This window comes from Engraulis encrasicolus, chromosome 18 (assembly GCF_034702125.1).
Source record: "Engraulis encrasicolus isolate BLACKSEA-1 chromosome 18, IST_EnEncr_1.0, whole genome shotgun sequence".
In the NCBI taxonomy this organism is placed as follows: Eukaryota; Metazoa; Chordata; class Actinopteri; order Clupeiformes; family Engraulidae; genus Engraulis; species Engraulis encrasicolus.
Window position 1 is genome coordinate 6,322,115 of NC_085874.1, and position 21,526 is coordinate 6,343,640.

Consider the following 21,526-nt stretch of genomic DNA (forward strand, 5'->3'; position numbering starts at 1 on the left):
ACAAGACTACATTACAATTAGCTGACACCTAGGGTCAGGTGGGATTTGAACCAACAACCCCCAGCACTTAGAATTCAACACTTAGAAAATAGGATCAACACCATGAGCGTGTAATTCAACACCTTCAGTGTCAAATTTACACTGACATTTTATCCAGGTGGTTTTCAAAAAAAAGTTACAAAGGCAATAAGGACAAAATTCAGGGCCAGTCCAAAATGTATGCAAGGTCTCAAGTACCATATAAGCCAACCATCCACCTACAGCAAAGTAGACATAGTATGTCTATAGAGAGTGTTGATCAGAGCCCTCACACCAACTGAAAGAATGTGGTCCATAGGTCCATGATCCACAAAACGACAAAGTGGCAATGGATAATGGGTCTGCAAAAAAACAATTCCGCCACAGAAATGACACAAATCATTTCACATTTTTTTCATGCTATACATTATAATTGCATATTGCATAATATCAGCACCACATATTTACATTACGCTATCATTGCATATTTACAATCTCATTGTCTTTGTGACAGGCTTTGTCCCAGTTGCCTAGCACCGCCATGCAACACTTAAAAGTGACAGTCCCCTTGATTCTCCCATCATAAGCAACTGCACTCCTACACAATTCACATGTCTGCACACACACGTTTGCACACACAAACACACCATGCAAGCCCACACATACGTACATATCTACGGATATACAGCATCATACATCCTTCAGATGGAGACAAACAAAACCACAAACACCCACAACATCCAACAAAACTCTATCATGTTTAGACGCGAACAAGTTACGGAAAATACAGATACAGTATACTATCCATTAACTACAAATGTGAACCATAAAAATACAAATATGCATTTGCTACCAAAAGGAGTTTATCTGAAACGGACACATTTGCATCATAGTAAAATCATGCATTTGGACTGGGAAAAGACACTAATTTTATTTGCTTTAACAGAAACCAGAACATGTGACTGGAAAAAAACGGAGTTGCTCCACAAAGTACGTACGTGTGGCATTCAGTATCTTGACTTTTGTGTCGATTAGTATTGTTGGTCATGAACTTTCTCACCTCCTACACACCTAACACTCTGCCACTGATAGCATGGGCCACCTGACGGTTCTCCATTCAAGTGTCAAAGACAAAGACCAAGTAATCAAAATGAGATGTGGTGAGAGATGAGAGAGAGAGAGAGAGAGAGAGAGAGAGAGAGAGAGAGAGAGAGAGAGAGAGAGAGAGAGAGAGAGAGAGAGAGAGAGAGAGAGAGAGAGAGAGAGAGCGATTGCAGAGACCACAGTTCAGATTTAATATCAGGCCACTTGGTTTATGAGGTACAGCATCCTGCTCTCCTGAATTTTATTATTAACTAGTGGGCTATACAAAGCTAATCATGTGCATAGCTTGTAATGTTGTCTAAAACATGTCCACACTGGATGGCTGCACACTAGTACCGCAGACAGTCACATTCTCTGCAAATAGTTGCTGTGGCCTTGGTGGTCTGTGAATCAGAGGGTTGTAGGTTCAAATCCTACTCTGGCCTCTCCCTACACCTCCATCCATGGCTGAAGTGCCCTTGAGCAAGGCACATCACCCCACATTTCTTCAGCGGCTGTAACCAATACCCAGCTGTTGAAACTGTAATTTGCTTTGAATAAAAGCGTCAGCTAAATGTAATGTAATGTAGCAAAACTCCAAACTGCAAACGGAAAGTCTGGGACTGAAAGCAGGGGGTGCCACAGCATGGGTTGGTCTCCTCCTGCTCCACCACTCCTGTCCCACCAGTGGTGCAGTGCATCGTAAACACACATAAACATCCTTTAAGCACCTCTTTAAATTACATAACACTGTTTACGTGGATGGTTTTTAACGATGATTGCCAGAAAAAAACTACATTGTTTATGTGCCTGTATTTTCACTGCTGTGAATACTATGTACATACGGTACCTATATTTCTTCTGCACCACATTAGGCTATGGTTCTGGCATAGGACTTATAGACCACAATAGCCATCATAGACTATAACAGTTCTAACCTACACACTTACTCAATTTAGTACAGCACAGTGTTTAGTGCAATGGATGGAGGCCTTGAGTGAACTCTGAGCCTTGCCACACTGGACAGTGGTCCAAACACATGTACTGTATATAGTAGCTGGACTGGTGAGCCTGTCTGGAAAGTGAGGGAAACACGAGAGGCACACAGACAGACAAAAAACATGCACGCACAAGCACATGGAGTGGAGAGAGAGAGAGAGAGAGAGAGAGAGAGAGAGAGAGAGAGAGAGAGAGAGAGAGAGAGAGAGAAAGAGAGAGTGAGAGAAACCATGAAAGAGAGCAAAAGAGAAGACTCATCTGGGCTTGTCTTGGTCTTGGTGGCTTTGTCTTAGTGTCTTAGTTATGTATGGCAGCTGTGAGGAGAGGAGAGCCCTGAATGCTTTTGGTCCAGACATCCACAGCTACTGTCTGAGTGGACGCTTTAATTACCGTTTCCTCCTTGTGTTTTTTTTTTTCTTCTTTTCCCCGCTGCAAAACATTTTGCTGTGGAGCTCGTCAGATATTCCTGGTGCGGTTGCACGCATCATAGCCATGCAAACACAGGATTCCTATTCTGGGCAGGAATGTGCTTGTGCATCAGACAGATGCCTGTTTTTCTACTGTGTCGAAAAATGCAAGTTACACACACACACAAACGCACGCACGCACGCACACACATACACATATGTACGGACACGCACACACATAAACACAGACACAAACGCGTCACACACACACACACACACACACACAAGCACGCACGCATGCACATGCACACATACACAGACACACACATACACCACAAATGACTGGTTTCTGGGTTGTGCTCTGATTGGAATTGCTGAGGGATGCAACAAGGCAGGGCTTTTCACTGTGCCTTTTTTCCTTTCCTTTTCTTTTTTCTTTTCTTTTTCCTTTTTTTTGTTTCGAGGGCAATTTGTCTCTGCCTCCTCCTGCGAATGGAAGCCGCTAACCGGCTTTGTGACGAGCACTCCTACACAGATCAAATGCGACGATGCTCAATTGCGATGAGTTTCCCACACTGCTGACTGATAGCGTTACACTTTCCTATAGTAAAGGGGCTCCGGGGCTCAAGCTCTTTCTCCCTTCATCTCAAAAGAGAGAGAGAGAGGGGGGCGCAGACACACAGACAGAGAGAGAGAGAGAGAGAGAGAGAGAGAGAGAGAGAGAGAGAGAGAGAGAGAGAGAGAGAGAGAGAGAGGCCTAAGAGGCCTTGGCCATGATTAGAATGAAAATGTTCCAGTTGCTTGGCTCAGAAGTGCTCGACCACAAGGCTGAAACCACTCCATCTTTCAATGCTCGCAGCACGCGGGCGTCCATTCACTGACGACCAGAACTGTATAATAATGTAGAAGCAAATTCATGGTGTGTAAGAGCAACACTAGAACGTGAGATTACATAGTTGTTATACATGCTATTGCACTGTACCTAATTTATTCAACCTGTATTTTATCAGGAAGATCCCGCCGAGGTGTAAAAATCTCTTCTCGCATGGAGCCCTGGCCAAGATGATTATCAACCGAGATTTTTTTTTTTTTAAACCTTTTTTATTTTTTTACTTCTACTTCTTCTGTCCTCTACTAAGAGGTCCAGTGTTTCATCCATCAATATCGTTAAACACCAATTTTGCAGACACGTCTTTCTATGTCATAGACTATTTAAAGATTAAAATCGGGCTAGAAATGAGGTGATGAATTATGGGAGGGAAAGATACCGTCATCAAAAGCCTTCCATTTGCTCCAGCTGGCAAGCTACAAAAGAAACATGATGCAAGAAGTCTTATTTGAATAATTTGCGGAGTGATTACATTTCTCACGCTCTCTGGCCGCCTCTTTTCAGCGAACCAATTTCACTACAGAAAGCACCCAACGGCTAGTGCAGCCCCAAATCCCCTGCAATCTATATGCAGTTCCAGGGCCTGTGTTGTATGTTCGGCTTCCCTAAAACCTAAATCACGGTGGCAAGTCTGACTGCTGAAGTGTTAAAATGGGGCTGCCGCTGCAAGCCTGTCTGACAGCTAAGCCAAAACCCCCTATCTCGTTTGTGGCTGGAGTGTTAAAATCCAAAAGCAGTACTGCCAGACATCTCAAGTGCATTATGCAGACAGACTGTCTGTGTCTGGCCTGCTGCGATGACGTATATATTAGAATGTACAGTCATCGGGCTTCTGGATGCTAAGCACAAACACAGCCATTACTCACAAACAAGCAAACAAGCTTAATGAATCATGCTCGCCAGGCTGTCAAATGCAGTCATCACGGCCTCCTTTTACACAGCAGGGATGACAGCAGCCAAGTCTCCCTACACAGCAAGTAGTACTGTAGTACATTGTAAAAAAAACCCACCAGCGTTAATATAACTCTTGCAGAGTTTATATTACATGTAAGTCTTCAGATAATATTTGGTCCCACCCAAAAATAGGGTTAATTTCGCTCTTTGGTCAGTGAAATATTTTCAATTCTGTGTAATAGTGTAAATGCTAAGAGCTGTCAGCTGTGTAGTTGACATTAAACTGGCCACCTGCAGAATTTCACACGGACCTTTTACTCCACCTGTCCATTCTCTCGGTATACAGTATAAGGCAATGCGTTCCCCATGGCTGAGGAGATAGTGTTAATTCAACACCATTCAACACTTTTTCTGAGTATATACTGTATAGTCCCATTTGATATGGTGTTATTTAAATTCAACTCTTTGACAATTGTACCGGACGGATTGATTTTGTGGTGTGAAATCAACACATCACAGACTTGAATATGAATTTAACTCTACTCTTGAGGACATTATAATGGTCCCATTCAATATGCTGTGGAATCAACACGACGAATGTGAGTGTGTGGTGATGGTGGTGGTGGTGGTGGGGGCTTTAGAAGCCCTTGCAGTAGGCTGTGGGGCACAGTCGCAGAGAACAAAAGGCCCCTGCATCGGCCGTCCAGCCAAACATGATGGCTCACAGGACTGACATCACATTCATGACATCACCCCCGCCTGTCATGACTCCACCCACTCAAAAGCTCCCCCTATATGCTGGGCTATGGCTCAACGGTAAATGTGTTAACACATCACAGCACATCTTTTTTAGCACAACAGAAATGGATGTGTTACCACACACCACACGCGTTACTGATGAACAGGTGTCACCCTGTTCACAGCTTCAAGTAAGGGAGAAGGAGGGTATTTTTACACCGAGGACTGTAGAGCCCATGGTGAAAAAAAACATGCAGTATTCAATCATCCTTTGGTGTCCTTCATGTGGCTGTGGATTCCAGGCGAGCTGTTTGGCTTTGATGCAGTGACACTTACACTGGCTTTTCATGATCACTGGCAATCATAATGTGCATCATAGTCACAATGCATTGTCCCTACTGCAGCATTGACAGAGACAAAGACACACACACACACACACACACACACACACACACACACACACACACACACACACACACACACACACACACACACACACACACACACACACACACACACACACACACACACACACACACACACCATGCATTTTTTCAAATTGAGAAATACATTTCACACTGTTAAAAATACTCTGTAAAATGGTGTGTGTGGGTGTGCATGTTTTCACCCTCTATTTCAGGATAAATGTGATTCAATGAAACTCACACTTGAGTGGAGTATCTACTTGACATACCCACGGTTGTGTGGTGAAGAAAAAAAAAAGATCGGTTGTGACATGGTGATGCAAAATGGCTGTTTCATGAAAGTGCCAAAAACCAAAATTGGCTTTCATTTCGTCATTCCTGTCGTGGCGTAATTTTTTGTCTCTTTCGAGATCGGCGAAATGATTCAGAATCGCTTACGAGAGTGACTGTTCAACACATGAGAGCGACAGTTAGAAGGGGAGATAGAAAGATCAAAAGAGAGGAAAAGAGAGAAAGAGAGAGTGAGTTAGAAAGAGAAAAAAGAGAGATGGACAGAGAGAGCCAACAGATAAAAAGCGAGAGGACGCACACTAGAAAGAGACCGAGGCAGTAAAAGAAAGAAAGAAAGAAAGAAAGACAGAAAGATAGATAGAAAGAAATAAAGAAAAGGCAGAGAACGTATCTGACTACCAGACAGATTAAAAAACAGCGAGAGAGGACAGATGGGATCCTTAAGTGGGGCTTTCCGACATGACTGGCCCAGTATCTCGAGAGACAGAGACAGACAAGCCAGAGACGGGGCAGACAAGACAGGGCAGAGCAGAGCAGAGCAGTGGTGACTTCAGTGACTTCAGCAGCCTCGGAGCAGAGCTGCTCTGTTTTCTCTTCTCGCTTGGCGGAGATAAGACGGGACAGTCTGGCTTTCAGGAGGTGAATGAGATGCTGATATTGATTCTGAGATCATGCCTACAGATGCGTCACAGGCTACAGTCCCCTGGGGGTGGGGGGGGTATATTGCTCTGTGTGTGTGTGTGTGTGTGTGTGTGTGTGTGTGTGTGTGTGTGTGTGTGTGTGTGTGTGTGTGTGTGTGTGTGTGTGTGTGTGTGTGTGTGTGTGTGTGTGTGTGTGTGTGTGTGTGTGTGCGTGTCCAGGCTGTGCATTGTCGGCCACACAGAGCGACATTGTTTGCTGTTCACACGTCCATGTCAACCTACATGTGCAATGTATTTACCAGGACTGACATACAGCGCAACTTCACCTCTTTACACTCGGAATTTTTTTCTTTTTTGCAGTAATGTGACAGCATTTAAATGGTAAAATACATTTAGTTTACACTAAAACACATTCAAGCGTCCAATCTTGTGAGAAAGTCACTTAAGTGCCTTCAACATGCAGTTTGGCAGATGGTGGGATAATAGTCAGAAAGCAAGCCCACCAGCCAGCGGTTCAGACAGATGAGAAGAGCCAAGGAGGAAAAGGTTCAAGGCAAATGGCTGCAGCAGGAAGGCTGGGGTGAGTGAGGTCAGACTCTGCCCGCGCTCATTAGGAGTAATAGCACTATCGACAAAATGCACCACTTCATTCTAATAATAATGACACTCTGACTATAGGAGCCTCTTCAGTGAACAGCTATTGCCTGACCCAAACAACACGCAGATGTGAAAACAAAATGGGAAGAAATCCATTGTGTACCAGTTCACCTCAGAGTCTAATCTCGACACCTCCAAAGCAACTGTTGTGCACGTTCGCTTCCCGCAAGAAACGATAACCAATTAAAGACACTGCCCTGTAGATACTGTAGACACTGGACTGCTGTGTGGGCGACCTGGGTTCGATTCCCAGCCCGGGTCATTTCCCGATCCTAGCCCATCTCTCTCTCCCTGCCATTTCCTGTCTGTTCTCCACTGTCCTATCAAATAATAAAGGTACAAAAGCCCTAAAAAAAATTTTTTTTAAAAGATACTGTCCTGCTGAGTCATTTATAAACCAAATTATACCGCGATGTATTAAATGTAAATTTCAGGTGTCGTCGTCCACCCCTAGCCCCTACTTCAAGGTAAAGGGCAGCTGCTGCATACAGGACGGGACGGGACGGCGGGGTGAGCAAGGTCAGGCGGTGCCTGGGTTCATTAGGAGCAGCTCCATTGACAAATGCATCCAGAGCCTATCGTCATGGCGATCAATACCATTGTCTGCCTACTCTTCGATCTAAGACAGGGAGGAGAGAGGGAAAGGCAGGCGGGGGGCAGGGGAGGGGAGAGATAGCGTAATCAGAAGGAGAGGAGACAGATAGAGGGAGTAAGAGAGAAAGAGAGAGAGAGAATAACGAAGTGAAAGATAGTATGAGAGAGAGGGAGAGACAGACAGAGAGAGCATGATCAAAAGGAGAAGAGACAAGAGGAGAGATGGAGAGATAGATAGACAGATAGAGAGAGAGAGAGAGAGAGAGAGAGAGAGAGAGAGAGAGAGAGAGAGAGAGAGAGAGAAAACGACAGAGACAGACAGAGAGAGAGAGCGGAGCTGAGACGAAAAACAGCTTATCATCCATTTTCAAGAGCTGTGCTGAGGCAGCGTTAAATATTCATGGCCGGCTCTCCGTTGGGCTGTGATGCAGGCTGACAAGCTCATAATTGAAAATGTAGGTATGAGACACGGCCAGCAGTGTGGAGAGCATGAATCTCTAAAAGCATCAGGGATTAGGTGGTCTGAATGATGGAAGCAGGCCCGCTGACAGCTTTGGCTGGGCCCAGGACAAAGTCATCTGAAACGGCCCCCCACCCAATACATACAATGTAATGAGAATCCAATTCTGGGCCCCCTCTGTCCCTGGGCCCGGGACAACTGTCCCTTTTGTCCCCCTCTGTCGGCTTCCCTGCATGCAAGCATTACTATCAATCACATACCCGTGTGATGCTCTGCTCGGCACTTCAGAACGACAAACCACCTACAGTCCTCTTAACTTGAAACAGAAGATTAGCTTGATGTGCAGACTTTAATGGGTAAATGTTCAAAGTACACAGCCAACAAAAAAACCCATTAGCTTGATGAGGATAACGTAACGGATACATGTTAAAATTACCGCCAACATTGGCTAATACCTATTGGGATATGGAAAGGGTTTGGGGTTGGGGTGGGGTGGAGGATAAGTCTGCCAATTTACTCATCATTATGATCCGTCATGGTCCATGTGGTCGGCACTTCAAAATCTCATGCAGCGATGAACCACCTATGTATACACCACTCTCACACACAAAAAAAACAAGATTAGCTTGGGGTGGACACTTCCATGGAAACGTGTTAAAACTATACAGCCAACATGAGCTAATATTGGGGTGTGGAAAAGGGTTGGAGGTCTCAACCTAAAAAAAACATGAATAGCGAGATGTGCATACTTTGACGGATAAATGTTAGAACTACACAGCCAACATTGGCTAATATTAGGCTATGAAAAAGTGTTGGTGGTAGTGGAGAAAAGGTCTGCCAATTTACTGGTGGAAAAGCTGTCATGATTGCATGTGGTCTGGTTGAACATGCTCGCTGTGGTTATTTGTTTTCACATTAAAGAACCAAAATGGGTTTGTTTCCTGCTTTCCAAATTGTAGCCTATTTCTCAAACCAAACCACCTAAATATACCCATGTCATGTGCCACTGAATGCTATTGGTAGGGCGGCTGACAGCTTTGGCTGGGCCCAGGACAAATCATCTGAAAGGGCCCCCCAGCCCAGTACATACAATGTAATGAGGACCCAATTGTGGCCCCCCTATCTCCCTGGGCCCGGGACAACAATCTCCTTTGTCCCCCATGTCGGCACCCCTGACTATTGGTAGACTGCAACACCACATGCAGAGGAAAGACCTTTACAACCCTGATGAAGGTTTCACAAATTCTCCTCTACTGTTGTCTACGTCAGGCTGGCAGCACGCCTTACAGACAGCTTTTGGAATTGTTGAGTTGACAGAGGTTCTGCCTGATAAGTTGTCACATATTTACGACAGGATTTTTTTTCCTGTCACTTCAAATCAAGTTCTGCACTGCTACAAACTCATTGCCCTTCCTGTAAAAACAAAAATTCTGTGCTGCTGTCAGGTGGCGGAATGTCCCTACAGCAGCACTGACACTGACACAGACACAAACATACCACCGCTTTACCACAGTGCAACGTACGCAGGCACACACGCACACACACACACGCACGCACGCACACACACACACACGCACGCACGCACGCACGCACGCACACACACACACACACACACACACACACACACACACACACACACACACACACACACACACACACACACACACACACACACACACACACACACACACTACACACACACACTACACACACATTACCTCAGAGCGATTGCCTCAACTGACTCTGGCATTCTGTCAGCGGTGGGTCGCAGCAGCAAGCAAGGTAGCGGTAGTAGCATTCCAGTGACAGGGTTATCTCACGGAGAGTAAACAAGGCAAGAACGCTCGCTCAGAGGCCTCTTCGGGTTGCAGAGTGAAAGAACAACAACAACGCAGCAAGTGTATTTGTGTGTGTATTGGTGTGTGTGTGTGTGTGTAGTGGTGTGGGTGGAGAGGTGGTGGCAGGGGGAAGGAGGGGAGGGGGTAGCTCTACAGGATGTCAGTGTATTTTTAGGTCTTGGTGTGATTAAATGCAGCTTGCATGAATCATGACTTCCCACATTGTAGGTCAGACAGCCAGGGTGAGTCAGTGCGTGGTCTTATATGGTAACAGACAGGACATGTGACAGCAACACCACACCAACACCGGCCTGGTTTATCTATAGCTCACACAACTCCTGCTGCACCCAAATGTAAATACTGGGAGTCCGGCCGGCCGGCTGTGCTGTGTGCAGACAGAAGACTGTGTAAATGCAAGTGTCGTCGTAGGTCACCAGCCTACTACTACAACTACTACACCTATACAGCTATATAGGTGTAGTGAAATGGTTTGCCTTGGTCTTGAAGACGGTGTGTGTGTGTGTGTGTGTGTGTGTGTGTGTGTGTGTGTGTGTGTGTGTGTGTGTGTGTGTGTGTGTGTGTGTGTGTGTGTGTGTGTGTGTGTGTGTGTGTGTGTGTGTGTGTGTGTGTGTGTGTGTGTGTGTGTGTGTGTGTGTGTGTGTGTGCACGCGCGTGTGCACACGCAGGTGTTGAATACACGACAGAACAGAACAGAGCAGTGAATTGTGAAAGTAGCCACGTTCCATTCATGCGATTCCTGGTTCCTGAAAGGAAGCCAGCCTGACAGACTATACACAGAGGCAAGAACAGCCCTTTTCACCGTGTAAGCCTTTAAGAAAATATTGACAGGAAAAGTCCTGTCAGAGTCGTCAACAATCGTAATCTCACCACCTCAAGCACATTCTTCCCGCCTGTCACTGAGTTCATCTGAAGAAGACGAGAAAAAAAACCCCACAAATCTTCTGTCCCCCTGCTACGCTACCTTGCTACCCTATACTAAGTAACAACGGTTGTTTGTCTTTTATTTGTTTCCTTGTTCAGTACATGTTTCTCGTTTGCTTCTTTGTGGTCCTCAAGTCTTGTCTTGTGTTGATCTGTTGTTAATTGTGAATCACAGTCTCTTATGTCCACCGAGAATTTCTCTCCTGAAGAGACAATAAAAGATAATCTAATAACACTGAGATACCACAACCAGCCAAGTTCAACAGAAACAAGTTTTTTTTTAAAAAGGCAAAGCAAAACATGAACTCTGGAGCGTCAGGTCAAGCCATTTATTTTTATCTCAAGACATGAACTCAGGGCATTTCGATAAATGGCAGCTATCGGAAACAACTCCCCATAGGAAAGAAGTGACACACACCAAGCCACCAACACCAAGACTCCCACAGGCCGGGGCTGTGACTGTCACTCTGTACAACACAATGCATGTGTGCACATGTGAAATCGTTCAAGCATAGGAAAACATCTACTGCAGGGGTGGCTGAACAAAGACATGGAACTGAGACACAAAGCAAACAAAGCAACGCAAACACACTCTTAAGTGTGAAATGATGTAACAGTGAGGCAAAAATAAAGACTGGACCTACATTGCAGCTGAGTGCTACCTCAATTTTGTAGGGTAAGACTGTATTCGAGAGGTGTCCTGCTTCGACAGTGGACCCCAAATGAATTTGAGTGCAAAGTCTGGAGGAATCTGACTCTACTTTAGCACCCCGCTGTGTGCAGTGGCTATTCGTTTGCAGCTATGAACAGGCTAATTGACCCTTTTTTCCATGAAAATGCATACATATTTTGCATGCAACCCCTCCACAAAGCCCAAAATGCCATGGTTCAAGCAGCTGGGGTACTGTGCTGTGGCACCGGGGACCCAGGTTCGATTCTGGCCCGAGGTCATTTCCTGATCCTCCCACATCTCTTTCTCCCACTCCTTTCCTGACACTCTTCTTAAGACATAAAAGCCCCAAAAATCTTCAAAAATAAAAAATTTTATCAAATAAAATATTCAGACAAGCCAAGTGTAAAGAAGAGCTAATTTGGGAAGAGAGGTGAGAGAGCATGTGTTGTACTTTGTGCCACCAGTAGAAATTTACCATCAACAAAGCCTTTCGCACAACTATTTGCCAGACATAGGGGGTCATTTCAAGTCTTCAAAATCCCTGCTCAAGCCCAAGTAAAGAGCCAGTCACCCACGCCCGTGTGGAGAGGCCTTTAAAAGGGTAAAGGCTAAAAGGTTTGTACATGTGATGGCTTGCGGTTAGTGGGGTAGAAGCAGAGCCACTGATGACTCAAATGCAGAGAAGAAAGCTGACGTTTCTGACAGTGCTTTTCACACCCCGCTGAAACCCCAGTGGAAATACTTTGAGGGAGGGGACACACGAGTGCGTCACGAGTAGGTGGTGGACTTGCAAATACTGTAGCTTTGGAGGCTCTTCAAACCCATGCAAGTTAGAAATGGTGCTACCTGTACTGTGCAAAGACAGTCTTGATAAAGCTCCTTGTTATCAGAACGGCAATAGCCAAGTGGGGATGTGTTACTAGGGACTCTGTGTCATGTCATAGCAGTGTAGTAATATGGTAGTAAAGTTTTGGTATTGGTATTGATAGGTAACCACTTGAGGTGCTGTGCTACTGGCCGAACAGTGCTCAGTATGACACATATTCGACAAATATATTTGACAAGTATGACATATAAGAGCAAGATCACAGCAAGATATTTATCACAAAACTCAAATACTTGATCAGATATGTATGAACTTGATTTTAAATTCAAACGCACATGACTAAGCAAGCATGCTTCATACACAAAATGCAGTGTTAATTCAACAGAGTACTTTGGGACCAAATGAAATCCAGAAGATGTTAAATTAAGTCTCTTCGGTGTTGAATCAACACTGCATGCACTGTGCATAGGGTGTACAAAGGTCAAGACAGTGCTGTACTTCCTCAGAATTCACACTTTAAAGCAATGACTCCGCAATGGTTCCACTTTCACACTCTGAGTGCGGTTCGTTTGTCCAGACAGAAGCGTGGTGTTATGGTGTGTGCACGGGGTCTGACATTATGCAGGGCTAGTGACAAAGATCATTCCATTTCCAGTCTCCCACCGACCGAGAAGTAAATCAATAAATATTTCGAAGGAATATTGATTTTCTCTTGATTAAAACACTGCATCTTAACAAGTCGCCAGCCATGGAACAATGGGAGAGACCCGCAGCAGCGCTCTCGCTCTCTCTCCAGTGAACACACATTCACAAGCCGATGCAGCTGCTGCCGAAGACAAGTCGACTAGTTTCCCAACCAGGGGTACGTGTACCACTAGGGGTACGTGAGCACACTGCAGGGGGTACTTGGAAAATTTTTATTATTATAACAAATGTATGGAGCAGTAACATTGGGACAAAGAAAGTTATATAGAACATGAATTCGGGGGTACTCATGGTACAACTAAGATGCTTAGGGGGTACGCAAGACAAAAAAGGTTGGAAAACACTGGACTAGACGCACTAGACTGAAACATCCCCTCTCGTGAATTCATTTCCTCAAGGACACTTATCTCCTCGGTTGACCTATCAATATCTCATCCATCTGGACCCAGAAAACCAAATACCCTGACCGAAAACAAAACAGACAATAGACAGCTCCCTGAAAAAAAACGTCTATGTCTTCATTTGCAAGATATTTAGTGCAAGATTAAACCGTCCCATGATGCAGCTTTGATTCAACTCTCAAAAACGTGTCGAGTTTAATGAGTGTGGTGTGGTCTATGGCAGATGTGAGGCAGTGTTAGTCATTCACACGGTCCCTGTAAACGTTTATGAAAGACTTACACTGAAGGCTGGAATTTTTTCAGTGGGTCAGTACTTCAACGAAAACAGATGAGGATTCAGATCCACAAACAAAATGCTTGGGTTACAGAGAGTTCGATAGACTAGACTCCAGTGTTTTCCGTAAATTATTTACAGACTGTGCATCTCAGGTTTCACCTCAAATGGCACATCAATAACTGAAACCTCACCAAAAAAGATTCTATCCTGAGCAAGAACGTAAGCTTTTCCTGCTTAGTCACAAAAAAATGTGTTGCTTTCAATGAGCTGCTGGGTTTGCTGAGGAGATTGACGACGGGTGAAGAGTTTGACAGTTTCACAGCCACATCAGGGGCATGAGCACTGCGCGATAACGTGTGCACATTCTAATGGCTGCATTTTGCAAAAAACAGAGGTGGGTGGCGGAGAATTCAAGCTTTGCACGCTATACAGGCTGGCTGACACATCGGGTGGGAAAGCCCTAGCTGTCACCAAGGCCGCGAGGAGTGAGCTGGGTCACAGGCAGGGTTGCCAGATGAGACTGCTGATTTCCAGCCCAAAAAATGCTCAAAACCTGCCTGGAAGCACTAAATCCCGCCCAATTTGAACTAAATTCTATTGATTTCTATGGCCATAAATTGGCAGAAAAACCCGCCACAAATGCCATTTTTAACTGCAGACGGCCATCCTAAGCAGCCCAAGGTGGGAAACCGCCCAATCTGGCAACACTGGTCACAGGAGGCAGTAGGCGGGTGGCTGAAGAGGTACCAGACTGATGGTGGTGGGGTTTTTTTCCCATAATGGTGCTCCCCCCCACACAATTCTTCAGGCTGGGCCACAGACTGGGCAACCCAGATGAACTGTTCGCTCAGGAACGTGTGGAGTGGGTTGCACTGGGAAGTCTGCCCGACCGTCCACATCTGGGCAAAGCTGTTGTTGCTACTGTGTAGATGTGGCATCCAATTACAACAAAAAAAGACAATCACTGCTTACTGAGAAGGAAGGGAAACGAACTAACTGAAGTGGCCTTTCCTTTCCTTCCCTTCCAAACACAATGTCCCTCTGGGGCAGAGAGAGAGAGAGAGAGAGAGAGAGAGAGAGAGAGAGAGAGAGAGAGAGAGAGAGAGAGAGAGAGAGAGAGAGAGAGAGAGAGAAGAGAGTCGGGCAGCTGAGAGGAAGCAAGGAGAAAAAACACCACACACACACACACACACACACACACACACACACACACACACACACACACACACACACACACACACACACACACACACACACACACACACAGAGAGATTGTAGCTATTTGTGAGGGAGAAAAGCGGACAGCATGAAATGACATGTCTGAGGTCCCGCGGACAGACCAGACGCTGATGTGTTTCTTGGAAAGACCTGGTGGGTGCCCATAGCAAAGCGGGAGAGAGAGAGAGAGAGAGAGAGAGAGAGAGAGAGAGAGAGAGAGAGAGAGAGAGAGAGAGAGAGAGAGAGAGAGAGAGAGATCCGACAGCACTTCTCCAGGTCCAATCTGCTGCCTCCCAACACACACACACACACACACACACACACACACACACACACACTGGCCGTCTGCCCGGCCAGACTCCACCCACAGCGCACCATCCACACACACACACACACACACACACACACACACACACACACACACACACACACACACACACACACACGCACACACACACACACACACACACACACACACGCACACACACACACACACACACACACACACTGCCTGCCTTCTCATCCCAGGCCGCCGCTTCCTGACCGAGGTCAAACTCCCACAAGCCACTAATGAGGATCCAATGCCACAGCACAGCACAGCACAGCACAACACAGTATAGGCAGACAGTACAGGCAGACAGACAGTACAGGACAGGACAGGACAGCAAAGCAACACTCTCTCTCCCTCTCTCTCTCTCTCTCTCTCTATCTCTCTCGCTCTCTCTCTCTCTCACTGACTGCACCACGCTTGTTTGTTTACAGCTCAGACTGCGTAGTAAATCCCACTAACCCCCCCACTCCTCCGCCCCTCGCCCCCCCTCCCCATCCCGTCTCCTGCCCTGGGTTATTTTTAGACATCTTATACTTCAATGGATTTTGTAACAGCCCAGACTAGACTAGACTACAAAGACTGAAGCGAATGTTTTTTTTTTGTTTTTTGCGTCGCTGAAGCTGTGATTTCAGTTTTTTGTTTAATCTGTTAAGTAGGTATTATTACACGACTTCAGACCGTGTGTTGTGAGACAGCAACAAAAAAAAGGACAGGGAAGAGATTAAAAACACCTTAGCGCTTGGAACGTATTCTTAAGAGTTAGGAGCAAGCATTAAATTTAGACTTATAAATATTTTATCATGTTTCGCTTTTGAATAAATATGGGGATGATGATTACTGAGTGTAAAAGTGAAGCTGGTAATCTTCAGCGTGTGCTGGAGACGAGGAGGTCAGCTGTTTTCAAAAATACCCTGTCCTGAATGAGAGGTTCTCCATGCCACTGTGGCCGAGGGTTGAGCAAGTGCGAGGCGAACTGCAGTCCATGCCCTCTAATAAACCTCTGAGGACTACGATCGCATACTGTAGAGGTGTTTAGAACTCAAGCAAATATTCTGAGTTCTCATTATATCACAAAGGTTCTAAGTCGCTGTAGAATGTTTGAGTAAAATTCTAGAACGGCAGTGCGTAAACAAATCCTTTCTCCTCAAAGGGTTAAAACATATCCGCAGGGAAGCCAGCAGGGGTGTGCGGGGGAATGCGGCAAAGGGGTCAGTTGTCCTGGGCCCAGGGAAAGAAGGGGCCTAAAACTGAGTCCCCATCATATGGTATGTATTGGTTGACTGCCCGGGTCTTTCAGATTATTTTTTTCCGGGGCCTGGCCAAAGATGTCGGCGGCCCTGCATGTCCATGCCCTCTACTGAACTCGGGCCGGCTACAAAAGCCACTGGGCCACGCTCAAGAGCCGGCTAATCTGCTGCTGCTAGACTGCTCTACAGTGGAGTGGGATGAGAATTCCCATGTAACACATCACTTATGGTAATTATGGCCTTTATTAAGAACAAGCCACTCTCCTCGGCTCACAGTGCAAACACCCACGCACCCACATAGACACAGACACAGAAACAGACACAGACACAGACGCACGCAAGCGCGCGCGCACACACACACACACACACAGCCCTGAGGAGAAACACATACAGACTTGTCTGTGTCCTACTGAAGACACAAGGACACTTCTGCCCTTTAGGGTGATGATGGAATGATGAGCACAGATGAGTCAGCTATGGCTGCAGCAGCACTGTTGGCCACAAGCTCACAAACATCCTCATAAAGAACAAACACCACACTACCAACACAACACACTAACTCAACACCACACGCACCGCTCACAGAAAGGATAAAGGTGCTATGCATATCAACGGAATGGATACATAACTGAAAAGTCGCCACAAAATTGTCCCTATATGTACACAATATCATCATCTTCATTCAATCAAGCCTTCAATTCAGAATTTTTGTTGGACAGAACAGTGTTAGGTGTTAGGGTAGGAGTGAGGTATGTAGTACCATCAAGTACCATCAAGCCCTGGATAGTATTTTAAATAGTTTGATCAACCTCCACTAGCTAGGCTACACCTAGGCGAACCACTGCCTAATGCCCCGTGTACATCGGGAGCGACCAACGCGAATGAAGCGACGGAAGTCATTCATTCTCTATGGAGGGTGCGCGACCAGCGCTACCGGAGCGAATTCGCCAGGGGCGAAGCTTCTTGAGCGACCAGGGCGACTTTTGACGATTAAACTCAAGCTAATCTTAAGCGAATTCGCTATGACGCTGTTCGGCGAAAACCAATCGGAACGTTCATATCGAGGAATGTCCCAGGCTGTCAAGACAGAGCCGTTATGTGATTAGCTGAATCAAACATGTCAGTGCAGCGTCCAGAGCGAATAAAACGAATTCATGGCGAAACTTCTGCAACTACCCCAGCTACCCGGTCGCGTTGGTAGCGCTTGATGTACACGGGGCATAGAGCTAGAGCTGCAGAATTCATTGAAAATCACGATTTTTAACGATTAAATATCTTAGCTGTGACGATTTAATCTTGATCGCACAGGACGCAATATGGTGACCTGCCTTCGGATGACTTTGAGGACAGAAAAGGTTGACAGGCTGGTATCTCTGGCCAAAAATCTGTAGGCCCATGCAATTCATGCTATTGTCTATATTTACACAATTATTACAATTCCATTTTGTTTTTTGCATTGCTATAATACATTCTTCATATTTTGTGATGTTAAAGAACATTCTGCACAAAATTCATTTGTGTATTGCGGTTTAAATAATCGTGATTAATAGTGGTGATTTCAATTTTGACCCAAATAATCGTGATTATCTTTTTTATCTTGTAACCCTAACTGCAGGTGTGAAAATAGAGTGCAGGTAGAGCCTAATTACACTGTCCAGTGTTGAGCAGGCACAGCAGGTAGCTGCTGATGGGACGGCCTCTAGTGATGCATCGATGCACGGGTGTGATTTAGGAAGTCCAGCATTGATGGATGGAGCACATTCCACCCAATCTGTCCGATGGAAACCCCATGCTGAGCAGACGATGCTCACAGGTTGGACAAGACAAAAAAAAGATTGAACGAATGTGTGCGTGTGTGTGTAAGAGGGAGAGAGACAGAGAGAGAGAGAGAGAGAGGGAGGGGGGGATGATGAGAGAAAGGAAGAGAGTAGAAAGGGACACACAATGATAGATTGATACTCTATCAAGAAAAAAAGGTTGAGAGAGAGAGAGAGAGAGAGAGAGAGAGAGAGAGAGAGAGAGAGAGAGAGAGAGAGAGAGAGACAGGTAGCAATGCCCTAACGCTGAATGAATGTCTGTGGGGCTTGTGTCTTGCTGTGAGCAGGTAATAGAAACCCATCGCTCTATCTTCTGTAGAGGGAGAAACGGCAAATGATAGATTCCACAAGCTTCTTTAGATGCACCCAGATGGCCAGTTCAATATGGATTTGTACGGACCAATGGCCGCTGAAAGCCGTGTTTACACACCGATCAGTGCAGACGTTGTGTGAAAACCGCTGGGGCTCACACGGATTGAGTAAAAGCAGGACACAACAGGTATTTCTCAATGTGAAGTTATCTAGCTTTGGTAGTGTGAGTCACTCCCCATTTTTCGCGGGAGTATCCCCTTATGAATTACATTTACAGCTTGCTATTGGATACACTTTGGTGAAATCCGCGAAAAATGGGCATCACACATCGTCACAAGGCTGGGACACTTCACTTTGAGAAGTATCCAACAAGAGCAATCAGAGAGGACAACCTGCCCCCCCCCCCCATCCAAATTCTGGATACATGTGATGTTGTGTGTTTGATGCCACCCACAGGCGATTCGAAACACTGCGGATGGACACACAGACCAAACAGACACAGACAGGATCATTGCAATACCATCCGGGGGGATAAGTAATAAAATTATAAAACGCAAATAAAGGTCAAGATAAGAAAGGGGATAGATGAATGCAAAAGCACAATCAGAGGCCCCGCCGTGGAACTATCGGCAGGGCACTAGGTTACTATGCCGGCGACCCGGGTTTTATTCCAGCCCGGGTCATGTGCCGATCCTTCCCCATCTCCCTCTCCCCACTCGCTTCCTGTCCCATTCTTCGCTATAATGTCCAATACAGTTGAAAAAGACCCCCAAAAAAGTGCAATCAGAGAGTATGCTACCTGGATCACGTAGTGTTGAGTGTTGAGTCTGGTTTTGAAACAGAGAGTCAAAGACACACACACACACACACGTGCTGCACACGCAGAGCAATTGATGTGTGTGCCGCTTCTTGTTTGATGAGGTGCTTGTTTTCACCAGCAGGTGGTGAAGTGAACTGAACAGCGCGGAGAAAGCGGCAGCTGCGTGGCCAAATAAAAAAAGCAGAGAGGGGCGGGGGTGCCACTCTCATGTTGCAGGAGGGAGCAGAGCAGAGCAGAGCAGAGCAGAGCAGGCAGACCAGGAGAGCAAACGCCAGCCAGGCAGCCAGCGAACAAGGGAGAGGTGAGGTGAGTGAGTGAGTGAGTGAGTGAGTGAGTGAGTGAGTGGCAGTGCTGTGTGTGTGTGTGTGTGTGTGTGTGTGTGTGTGTGTGTGTGTGTGTGTGTGTGTGTGTGTGTGTGTGTGTGTGTGTGTGTGTGTGTATGTGTGAGTCATGCAGCCAGAGAGCGGCCAGGTCACTTAAGGGGAACGCTGATGTATGCACCAGTCACATGGTGAGAGACAGACGCAAACACACAATCACACACACACATACAGTACGTACACACACGCACGCAAGCACGCAGCCACGCACGCACGCGCACACACACACACACCACAAAATCAAACTTCAAGCTGACTCATATCTGCAGGTGACCTAACTAACTCACATTCCACACACAAATGCACGCACACACACACTCACGCACACAAATAATGCACAGACTTTTCCTGTCCATACCTCGATACAATAAAAACGGAAAAAAATCAAGCATGCTTTACATATACAATGCATATTAAATACAAGAAGACAGCAATAGACATTTTGTTTTGGTTTCTTCGCCGTCTCATCCAGCTCTACTACCCTAACCCTACAAACACTTAGCCTACAAACCACTCCCTTCTCTGGCTGGGGAGTTGACGAGGCGCTCATTTCAAAAATGCCATAAAATCCATTTGAAATCAATTTTCAGAAATATTTCCTTTAATTTGATTAAAAGGCGGCGTTGGGCAATTTTAATGTCTAATGTCTAATGATTCTTATATACTAAATTCAAACAAGAAAACAGCGATTTCACTTCAGAAACACAATAAAAGCATGGACCTTTTGAATCATATACTTGACAATGGATGCAGTGTATAGCATTATGGAATAGAAGGAGGGAGCTGGGAGCTATTATGCAGTGTTAATTCAATGCTTGGAGAGTCCAATTTAACTCTCCAAGTGTTGGTTCTACTAGCCAAGTGCTGAATGAACACAGAACACTTTACTCTGTAGTATTATGACAGGGATATAATAAAATAAAGTGTGGGACTCCTGCTACTAATCAGGACCACAACCATGGTTCAAAAGGCTTTTATACCCAGCTAATGACACACAGACACACGCACAGACACACACACACACACAGCCTTGTAACCATGAGAAGACATTTCTTTTTTTCTCTCTACGTCTCCGCCGTCCCGAAATAGCTGGCGTGTATGCAGTCATGAGTGAGCAGCAGACATCTTGTGTGTGTGGATTCACTGAGGCATGTAATGCTGCAGCGCCTTCCATCATTTCATGTCTGTCTTTCTCTCCGTCTCTCTCTCTCTCTCTCTCTCTCTCTCTCTCTCTCTCTCACTCTCAGTATCTATCTATCTATCTATCTCTCTTTGTCCTTATCTCAGTCTCTCTCTCAAACACACGCATGCACGCACGCACGCACGCACACCATTCACAACCCAAGAATGCACGCACACACGCACGCATGCACGCACGCACGCACGCACGCACACACACACACACACACACACCATTCACAACCCAAGAATGCTCTGTCCAAAATGTCTGCAATAAAGTGTTTCTCACTGAGTCATCGTTTTTGCGGACGGTTCCAGGAGTGACTCATACAATGTTCCACCGTGCTAATCGTACAGTCTCAGATGGAAGACTAGAAGTCTTTTTTAAAATGACGACGTGCCTTTCCCTCCGAAAGCTCAACAGAAAAATTAATTAAAAGCTTACGTACTTGACATTGTACAGC

General features: G+C 45.8%; 1 protein-coding gene across 4 annotated transcripts in view; it reads right to left on the reverse strand.

Annotated features, from left to right (window-relative positions):
- The window catches only part of bach2b (BTB and CNC homology 1, basic leucine zipper transcription factor 2b), a 103,358-nt gene that overhangs the window by 41,371 nt on the left and 40,461 nt on the right, over positions 1 to 21,526 (reverse strand). The window lies entirely within an intron of this gene.